Here is an 11144-nt window from a genome sequence, read left to right on the forward strand (position 1 = left end):
CCTGGCTCTGGTACTAGGGTTAGGTAAAAGGTAAAAGCACCGAGTCATTACTGACCCATTGGGGGACGTCACATCATGACGTTTTCTTGGCAGACCTTTTGTTACGGGGTGATAGATCCAGAGGAGTTAGCAATGTTAGTCTGTAGTAGCAAAATCAAAAAGAGTCCAGTAGCACCTTTAAGACTAACCAACTTTATTGTAGCCTAAGCTTTCGAGAATCAGAGTTCTCTTCGTCAGATGCATGGAGGGCAAAAAGAAACTGGTCAGATATAGAGGAGGAGAGGGCTGTTTGCATCTCCATATCAGAAGGAGCTGTTTGCATCTACTCCGCCCCCCTCCTCCTCTATATCTGACCAGTTTCTTTTTGCCCTCCATGCATCTGACGAAGAGAACTGTGATTCTCGAAAGCTTATGCTACAATAAAGTTGGTTAGTCTTAAAGGTGCTACTGGACTGTTTTTGATTTTGTTACAGGGTGGTTTGCCATTACCTTCCCCAGTCATCTACACTTTACCCCCAGGAAACTGGGTACTCGTTTTACCGACCTCGGAAGGATGGAAGGCTGAGTCAACCTTGAGCCGGCTATCTGAACCCGGCTTCCGCCAGGATTGAACTCAGGTCGTGAGCAGAGCTTGGGCTGCAGTACTGCAGCTTACCCCTCTGTGCCATGGGGCTCTCTTGGGTTACTGCCTCTGAAAATGAAGGTTCTGTTTAGTTATCTTAGCTAATTTCCTTTTACAGCCAACTACATTTGTGACTGTCACTTCATCTACTGGCAGAGAATTCTGTAGTTTAATTATTCGTTGAACAAAGGAGAGCTACATTTTGACTGTCCCAAACCTGCTGCCCATCCACTTCATAGAGTGCCTCCAAGTTCTAGAATAATGTGAGAAGGAGAAAAGTTCTCTCTGCTCAGAGGCAGGGAATGGCAAACCACCTCTGAATGTCTCTGGCCTTGAAAACCCTGTGGGGTCTCCATAGGATTGCCAGCCTCCAGGTAGTGGCTGGAGATCTCCCGGAATTACAACTGGTCTCCAGGCCGCAGAGATCAATTGACCTGGAGAAAATGGCTATTTTGGGGGGTGGATGCTATGGAATTATGCCACGCCAAGGTCCTTTCCCTCCCCAAACCCCACTTTCTCCAGGTTTCACCCCCCAGATCTCCAGGAATTTCCCAACTGGAGCTGGCAACCCTAGGTCTCCATAAATCTGCTGCGACTTGACAGCAAAAAAAAAAAAATCCCCATAGACTCTAATGAGAGCTAATCCAGGCCCTAGCTAATCCTGGTTTCTGTTTTTAATAATAGCATTCTCTTTTTATACTGCCCTTCAGGACAATATAATGCCTACTCAGAGCGGTTTACAAAGTGTGTTGTTATTATTCTCACAACAGACAACCTGTGAAGTGGGTGGGGCTGAGAGCCAAAACACACGTTAAGAAATACCCAGGTTCAACACGTGTTCGCTTACCTCAAGGTTTGCCGGGATCTGTAGGCGTCCTGGAAGCTTAAAGTTTAGCATTTACAGAGCAGCAGGAAGGGGAAGGGAAATACAGGCACCTGTATTTTAAGCTTTAAGCTTCCAGGATGCCTACAGATCCCGGCAAACCTTGAGGTAAGCGAACACGTGTTGAACCTAGGTATTTCTTAACGTGTGTTTTGGCTCTGAGAAAGCTGTGACTGACCCAAAGTCACCCAGCTTTCCCCCACCCCCAATTTCCCGACAGTTGTCAAACTTGGCTTGGCAACCCTAATTTGATAGCTAGTCACTAAGGCTTTGCTGAATGTTTCCCATAAATTTAATTTGGTCTCTAGCAGGTTCCAAATACTAGTATTAGCAGCTCAAAGCCTGGATTATTTACTGTAAGTGAATCTATTTATAGGGATTAATAAAGGACCTCAGTTTGAGTTTGTTTGGCGTTTCAGCTCCTACCCAAGTTTTGATGGGTTTATGTACAGCTTGGAGATCTCGGTAGCGAACAGCTTTTCTTTGAAGATGCCTGTGCCAAAATAATTAAGTTTAAAATACTGAGTAAGGGAAACTTCACGGATTAATTAATGGCCGATAGTAATGCAGGGAAAGAATTGTACAGGAGACAAAGGGGGAATGATTGGCTTTGACCAGCTCTTCTCAAAGTGCTGAACAAAGACTTTTGTGGCACTCGAAGTTCTGGCTCGTTGAAAGTTATATCCTACCTGGGTGACATTTTAAAAATAAGGTTTTATGTGTTGATTTTCCATTGTTTGCTGCAGATAGTTTATTGATCCGGGGAGTGCAAGAGAGCTGTATTCATATTTCCGGCGCTGGCTCCAGATTTCTTTTTCAGGGCCTGTGGGCAACTTCACCAAATAGGGCTTTAACTGTGGGGACAGCAGAGATGTCTGCCATAGGAGCGAGATTGCCTGCCCCGGTGCTTAGGGCTCCTGCTACCTTTTGATGAAGCAGGGGGAGCAAAAATGGGGTGTCGCCAGACACTCTAGTAGTTCCCCAAATCTCTGTGGTAAAAACCATAGAGATTGAGGAAAATTCCTAGATTGTCACACTCCGCCATGATGTAACTTCCCAGTGTGCAGTTGTAAGGCAAGGGCTAGCAACTCTGAGGTCCAGTCACAAAATAGTGTTTCTACAAAATGTGAAGAGGTCCCAAACCATGCATCCTCCTATGATGGAGGCAGCTGCTTCTAGACAGACAGAATGATGTCACCTTTTGGGCTCTTCTGACGTTCCTCCTAATACAGTGAAGTGAAGGAAAGCCAGGAGGGGTTTGTTGCTTTGAGGAAGACATGGACACCAGGAAACACTGGGGTAGGTTCTGTGCTGGACAATCACGTTGGGGATTGCTGCCGTAGTGGTTACAATTCAGAATCCGACCTCATTTTGTGAAAATCATAGAAGGCCTCTCACTGCGTCAAGTTGCTGCCTTGGAATCGACTACAGCATGAGGAAGCGAGGCATTCAACACTTCCCTCCCCCCCACGCAAACTTGAAAAAACGCAACAAGAGTTTGATGCCACCTTGAAAATGATCATCACTTACATAGGTTAATCCAAATCACCTTTTGTTTTTCTGTTTTGGGCTTGTAATGAAAGACACAACTAATCTGTCTTGCTTCCTGAGAGCACACTATAAAACCCCCGCTGTAAAAGCCACAGACAGACACTAATAATAGTGCAACCTGTGATTAAGCACTGCCGGAGTGAGAGACCAGGGGCCATATGTTTATGAAACCATTTCAAAGATGGGGCATTTTATGCTCCGTGTTTGTTTTTTGCTCTCCATCCGAAACCCCTGAATTAGTGCAGGCACAATCGCCACTTGTGGCAACGGCAGACAAAAAGCTTATCTTGAATTACTGTCCTGTGCCAAGGAAAACACCCAGACAAAAGAGGGTTTTGCTCCAAGTCTAAAGGAGCTGCTGTTTGCCTTCCGGTTTAACAGCCCGTTGCTATTAAACCTGAATGTCTTTGCCATTGACGGATTTGTCAGGTGGGTCTTAAGTGACATGTTCCTCAATGGAGCGACATGCGCTGGCCTTTCTTCCTACACTGTCGGCAGTAAGGACTTTTTGTTCTCTTGCCCTGGGCCCTGCCAATTCTGCTTCTGTTCATGGAAGGCTCTATCTCTGCAAATCAGCAGAGACTGAAGGCATTTCACATGATATGCTGGCCCGTTACAAACCTGGGTTTACCACCAAGCATGCACTCCAGAACACAGCCAAGCTTGGCTCCTTGACAAGTATACTGGAATGATAGATGCATTCTCACATGTGTTCTGCTGCAGTCACACTTTACGTCGCCTGGTGCGCATTAAAAAACATCTGTGTACCCAGAAAGTTGTGGCATAAGTTGCCATTTGGCAAACTGAAGCTAGAGAAGAGATGCGTATTCTGGGGGGAAAGCACTTCAAGTCATGCCGTGTGCATCCAAATTCTACTCCAAGCAGAATTGTGTGATGTGAATTGATGGTGGGAAGGAAGCAAATTGCAGGATTTCTCTGATATGTGGTGTTCTTACTGTTTTGTGTTATTTATTGGGATGCTTTCTAGATTTTGCTGTTCACAGAGATTTCAGGATTACTGAAATTTGGGGCTAGACTTAATTCCAATTCTTAATTCCCACCTTCACAAACAAGGGTTCCAAGACTGGAATTTATTGTTTATTTTAAAAATGTATATCCAGGGGCAGCGCCAGGGTTTCTGGCGCCTGCAGCTGCCCCTTTGTGCGCGCGCCCAGAGTGCATGTGCATGTGCACTGGACTGCGTGATGACGTTACTGCGTGTGACGTCATCATGCAGTAAAGCCAGCCCCATTGGCAGGCGGGTGGCTGGGATGGTGCGTGGAGGCTGCCCGCGCTCTTAGTCAGGTGTGGCAGGTGGCTAGGGAGGTGCCGCACGCTGCCCTGGATGCCTCCACACCTGGCCCGTGGCTGCTGTGCCCGGCCAGGGGCATGTTGGCGGCGGCAGCGTGGGGCACAGGGTGGGAGGGCTGGCAGGCTGCAGCAACTGTGGCAGGCTGCAGAAGCTGTGGCAGTCTGCAGCAGCCCCCCCCTCTGGTGCCCCCTCCCGAGGGTCAAATCAAGAAAACAGGGGAGCGCCCACACTCTCCGGCTGCTCCCGGCGAATTCATTTGTGGCTTTTGATGAAGCTGTGAGCCTTGCAAAATGGGACAATTTAGCCAGGCAAACCCGTTGCCAATCTCCCGCCGGGAGCAGCCGGAGAGTGTGGGCACTCCTGTTTTCTTGATTTGACCCTCGGCATTTGTGAATAAAGCTCTGGATTGCAGCAGCGGTCTTTTGGCATGTCCTTAGTGTGCCTATGAAACCTTATTAAACAGGAATATTTCGTTAAGACTTGTTGGAACAGGGCAGTTTTAGACAATTTCTTGAACCTTGCCAGAACAGGCTAAATGGACACAAAATTTAGGATATAGTATTGATTCGACACAATGGAATAAGATATGGAAAGTGCATGTTAAAATAACTAAGTCAGTTGCTTTTAAAGAGACTTTATATAAGATGTTTTATGGATAGTCTTTAACCCCAGCTAGACTTGCCAAAATGTATAAAAATATGTCAAATAGCTGTTGGAAATGTGGGAAACATACAGGAGGAGCATTCTATCATATGTGGTGGACTTGTAAAAAGATACATAAATTTTGGATAATGGTACATACATTACTACAAACAATTTTACTGATTTCAATTTCCTTTAAACCAGAGATATTTTTTGTTAAACTGCACACCAGACGAGCTGAACAAAGACCAGAAATATTTCATAATACATATAGTAAAAGCGGCAAGAATTTTATTAGCGTACTATTGGAAACGACCAATAACCCCTCAGCAAGAGGAACGAACAGCGAAGATAATGGAAAATGCGGAAATGGACAAACTAACTTCATTACTGAAAGGACAAATGGAAGGAGATTTTGCTGCCTCATGGATTCCTTTTTACAACTGGATTAAAAACAAATATAAAACCCGGAATGTAGTAAACATATGAAGGCAGTATTGTAACTGTTACTGGTAACGAAATGTGTTTTTAAGCTTTGTTGTGATCTGCCCTGAGCCTGCCGGTGTGGGGAGGGCGGAGTATAAATTGAATATAAATAAATAGTTTCCGGTTTTGTGTTGATTGTTTGAGAAAGGCAATGTTTCCTGGGGTTTTCTGAAGCACCTCCTAAGTCCAGCGAAGCGGAGGAAAGCCAGGAACGCATTTTGCACGAAGAAGTCATTCTGCACTGGCAAACACAGGGCCAAGCTACAAGTGATGAATGACACTTGAACGGAGCGCAAGTGAGCAGGGAGGAATACACGTAAGTCTGTTCACTTGCCGTTCAAGAGTCAGTCGTCACTTGTAGCTTGGCCTACAGTGGCAGGGTCCATGGCCTCCTGGGTTCCATATTGAGGATCACAGTGGTTCAGCAGAACGTTGTGGCCGCATTGATGCGGAGGCATGAAACACAAAGCACGCTTTCCCAGGAAGCCGCATCAATTGTTTAATTCATCAAAAATGTCCAATGACCTCTTTTGAACTGGCCATGGGAAGAAATCCCCCCACAGGGGGTTCTTCACTTTAATTTTCCTACTATTTCCTAAACCAAGTGCAAAGTATTAGTTGTAGTTAATCTCCTCCCCCCTCCCCTTCTTTTTTCACATGCGCTGCTCTGTTACTTTTCTAGCTGTCTCAGCTCTGGTCTGTGCGCAACAAATACCTCCTGCTGGTTGCCAGTGAGTGATAGTTGGTTGAAAGCAGCACAACCCATCATGCAAATTTGCAATTGGGATTCATGCAGCGCTTTTCTGTTTGGTTCCCTGTCACGACTTTGGGGAGAGGCAGCGCCATAAAGAAAGGTGGAATTCCCCCTCCTTCAGGCTTTGGAGCTAGGCAGATTTTCCATGAGCTGACCTGGAAGGAAAGAGAGGCAGAAGAGACTTGAATTTTGTTGTGACGTTTTTAGCCTTCGGGTAGGGAGCTCAAAGCAACTCAAAAGCTTTTGCCAGCACTGCAGGGGCTCAGCTCAGACCTGGTTGGTGGCAGGGGGGGATCTGGGCATGATGCCCGATGCCTCTTTCTCTGCTGCCACCAGTTGGGAGCAAGCTGAGATCCAGGAGCGTATCACTGCCCATTCCCCACTGTGGTATCCCAAGGGGGGCTGCTTGGGTGGAGCTCCGGCTCAGGAAAGTGGACTTGGTTCTTCCTTCATTTTATCTTCACAAGAGCCCTGTAAGGTAGGTTAGGCTGAGAGATACCATCTTGCTTCTCCTTGAATAGAACGGATCTCAATGGAATACAGCTCTTTCTGCCTCCCCTGTCTGGCTGCAGCCCCAAAGGCCCAAAACGGAGGGTCAAAATGCACAATAAGAAATCTGTGTGTCAGGACACTGATTCCCAGCCTGACCCGTGGTTATACTTACTAGTGATAACTTACGGTTTAAAAGCTCTGTTTCTCTGTTTGGCTGCAAATGTGGTGCAGGGCAGGAAGAGACTTCAAGTTTCCTTCCTGCTACATTTTCACCACCAGAAATGACTTCAGGGGGGCATGTTTGTCTCTTGCTCTGGAAACTTGTCTCCATCCCAGAGCACTTGAAGCCAGAGGAAGGGGCAAACAGCCCCCCCCATTGCCATTTCTGGTGGTGAAAATGCGGCCCTTCCCCTCCTCCGTGGCCCATTTTCAGCCACACAGAGAGCTTTTAAAAAGGTGAGTCCCCAAGAGAATGGATAGCCATGAGTGGGGTTGGGAACCATGCCCTAACTTGGGTTGCCAACTCTAGGTTGGGAAATTCCTGGAGATTTGGTGGAGGAGCCTGGGGAAGGCAGAGTTTGGGAAGGGAGAGACTTCTGCAAAGTGTAATGACATAGACTCTGCCCTTCCAAGTGCCCAGTTTCTCCAGGGGAGCTGATGTCTCTAGACTGGTGATCAGTTCTAATTCTGGGAGATCTCCAGGCCTGCCTGATGGTTGGCAACCCCAGCCCAGACACATGACTTTCCTATGGTGCATTTTGTCCCTGAGTCTACATTTTCATTGAGCTGCCCACTACAACTCCAAGATCTCTTTCTGTCTCAGTTTTGGCCAGTTCAGACCCATTCCTCTTCAAATCCCTACTATGCACTAAGAATCTCTCTATACAAGACCTCTGACACGTGAAGAACACGTATCGGGAGATGCAATGGTAGCTGGGAAGGACAGTTTAAAAAGACAGAGCCAGCGGCAGGGCAAAGGCTTTGCTATACACTGGAGCTGCGTGAAAGGGCTGTGAAATGCCAGAAAGGAAACTGCAGCCCATTATAACCTCTCCAGGTCCAAGTCTGGCTCTGGAAGGTAGCTCCAGCCCATTTCCATTCCTTGATGCTCTCTGTTTGCGATTCCACACAGTTTTAGACTGGAGAGGTGAAATTGACAGAGCTTTCCTGGAGGCAAAGATGAAATTAACAAACTCTCTGAGCAGTGATCTCTGCCAGCTCTGTATTTATAAACTACGCTTCCCGGCTAACATTGTGTCTCCCTACACTTGACAAACACTCACCAAGGCATCTCGTGTTGAGAGCCTCACATAGGGTGACCTTGAGCCAATCGCTGCCTTTCAGCCTAGTCTCATGGGGTTGTTGCAAGGATAAAAGAAGTGGACCCTTTTTTGTTGCCCGGTGTTCCTTGCTGGAAGTTGGGATTAAAGTCAAATTAATAATCGCCATCTTGACAATAAGGTTTCAAAAGATAGAGGGACCAGAGGCATACATGACATTTTGGACACAGAATTTTTCCTATGAAGACATTTAATCCCAGCGGCCTTATTTGCCATCGTTTTTCCTTAGAGACCCCTCCCATGGAATTGCTTTCCCCCTGCAACAAGTGGCCTGGTTCTCTTGCATCACAGGCGTGTAGCACCTGCTCCGCCCACAACAGGTTTCAGTGCTTTGGGGGGGGGGAGTTGCAGAAAACGGAGGCACTCTTATCGAACTTCTGCAATCCTTTAAGCATCTTTGAAAGCCTGTAAGCAACAGTGACTGGCCCCCATGAGAACCTGCTAGTTTGTCTGCCCATAAATATTCGTATTAGTCTTTAGAATCAATATTAAGAGTGCACTAGCAGGCTTAAGGGGAGGTGTGTTTTCTTTCCTGCTTGATCGTCTGGAGCCGACTCATCACAGTTACCTGCTTACCTGATCCCGTGATGAGTTGGCTCCAGACGATCAAGCAGGAAAGAAAACACACATCCTAGGTGGAAAGGCTGAGGAGGCTGGGGCTTCGGTGGCACATGCTGCCCAGCTCACAGAGAGCCACGTTTGCAATTACCATCAGCCCAAAGAAGCCACAGTTTACCTCCATTCTTGGCATGTGGCCTGAACCTTAGGGAGGCTGGCAGCTTGCTCATTCCTCAGGCAGGAGCTGTTTCAAGGTGGGAACCACCTGTCAATCAAAATATCCACTTGGCTCTGCCCACTTTCTTAAAACACGGGGCTGGTTAGGAAACAGCCACAAGTAGCTCCCTGGAGGCTGCTGAGTGCCCTCAAGTCAGAGTTGACTTATGGCGACCCCTGGTGGGGTTTTCATGGCAAGAGACTAACAGAAGTGGTTTGGCATTGCCTCCCTCTGCAACCCTGGTCTTCCTTGGAGGTCTCCCATCCGATTACTAACCAAGGCTGACCCTGCTTAGCTTCCGAGAGCTGATGAGCTCAGGATCACCTGGGCTATCCCAGGCCACTGAATATCACTGGTTCAGCAGAAAGACAATTAAAGGGCAATCATGATAGAGATTTATAAAATTTTATATGGGGTAGAGAAAATGGGTAGTGAGAACATTTTCTGCTTCTCCCAGAAGAATGCTAGAACTGGTGTGTGTGTGTGTTAAATTAACATTTAATTTGTTTCATTTATATCCCACCTTTCTTTCCAATGAGGAAACAAAGCAGCTTACATTATTCTCCTCTTCCCCATCACAACAACCTTATGAGGTAGGTTAGGCTGAAAGCATGTGACTGGCCCAAGGTCCACCCAGCAAGCTTCCCCGGCAGAGTGGCAAAATAGTAAAAAGTCCAGGAGCACCTTTAAGACTAACCAACATTGCTGTAGCAGAAGCTTTTGAGAACCACAGTTCTCTTCGTCATCTGACGAAGAGAACTGAGGTTTTCAAAAGCTTATGCTACTGTAAAGTTGGTTAGTCTTAAAGGTGCTACTGGACTCTTTTCTACAATAAAGTTGGTTAGTTTTAAAGGTGCTACTGGACTCTTTTCTATTTTGCTACTGCAGACTAACACGGCTAACTCCTCTGGATTTATGGCAGAGTGGGGATTCGAACCTAGGTCTCCCCGATTCTTGTCTGACACACTAACCACTACTCTACCCTGGCTCTTTCTTACCCAATGAAGTTGCTAGGCAATAGATTCAGGGTGGACAAACAGAGGTACTTTTTCACTCAATGAGTAATTAACAGTGCAACAGTATTAACTAATAACACTTTCCTGGGAGTAAGTCCTGTGGAATAGACTAAACTAGATTTCTCTGGGTACTAGATCAAATAAGTGGGTACTAGATCAAATCAAGCCGGAATTCTCCCAAGAAGCTAAAATGACAAGACTGAGGCTATCGTACTTTGGTCACATCATGAGAAGACAAGTTTCTCTGGAAAAGTCAATAATGCTAGGAAAAGTGGAAGGCAGTAGGAAAAGAGGAAGACTTAAGACAAGATGGTTGTTGTGGCACTGAGAGATCTCTGTCTTTTGGTGCTACACCTCTGAAGATGCCAGCCACAGCTGCTGGCGAAACGTCAGGAACTACAATGCCAAGACCATGGCAATACAGCCTGGAAAACCCACAACAACCATCGGTCTCCGGCCGTGAAAGCCTTCGACAATACATTAAGACAAGATGGCTTGACTCAATAAAAGAAGCCACGTCCTCCAGTTTGCAAGATCTGAACAAGTCTGTTAACGGTAGGACGTTTTGGAGGTCTCTCATTCATAGTGTTGCCATAGGTCGGAGGTGACTTGATGGCACATAACAAACAACACACGGGTTTCTGTGTAGAGCACATTAAGCTTGCCCTGTAGATTATGGAATTCACTGCCACTGGATGGTGTAATGATGTTCTCAAGCATAGGTAAGGACAGGAGAAAATTTCCTGTCCCTTTGAGAGAAGTTTAAAAAACAGAAATGGGTGGTTGAAACTTTTCATAATGTGAAAGTTCAGTAATATCAGCTGATAATGGTTGCTGATCAAACTGATATTCAAGGAAGAGCTAAAAGGGGGCAGTTAAAAAGTCAGCAGCCCTAAACCTAGATGACTTTGAAAGGGGGAGATTTGTGGAGGTCCATCAGTAGTTACTTGCTTACGGTGACTAAAGGGAACCGGTACATCCAGAGCAGTTAGCTCTATTAGCCTGTAGTTGAAAAATAGTAAAGCGTCCAGTAGCACTTTTAAGACTAACCAACTTTATTGTAGCATAAGCTTTTGAGAGCCACAGCTCTCTTCATCAGATGCAGCATCTGATGAAGAGAGCTGCGGTTCTTGAAAGCTTAGGCTACAATAAGGTTGTAGATCCAGAGGAGATAGCCATGTTAGTCTGCAGTAGCAAAACAGAAAAGAGTCCAGTAGCACCTTTAAGACTAACCAACTTTACTGTAGCATAAGCTTTCGAGAACCACAGTT

This window comes from Eublepharis macularius, chromosome 10 (assembly GCF_028583425.1).
Source record: "Eublepharis macularius isolate TG4126 chromosome 10, MPM_Emac_v1.0, whole genome shotgun sequence".
NCBI lineage: Eukaryota > Metazoa > Chordata > Lepidosauria > Squamata > Eublepharidae > Eublepharis > Eublepharis macularius.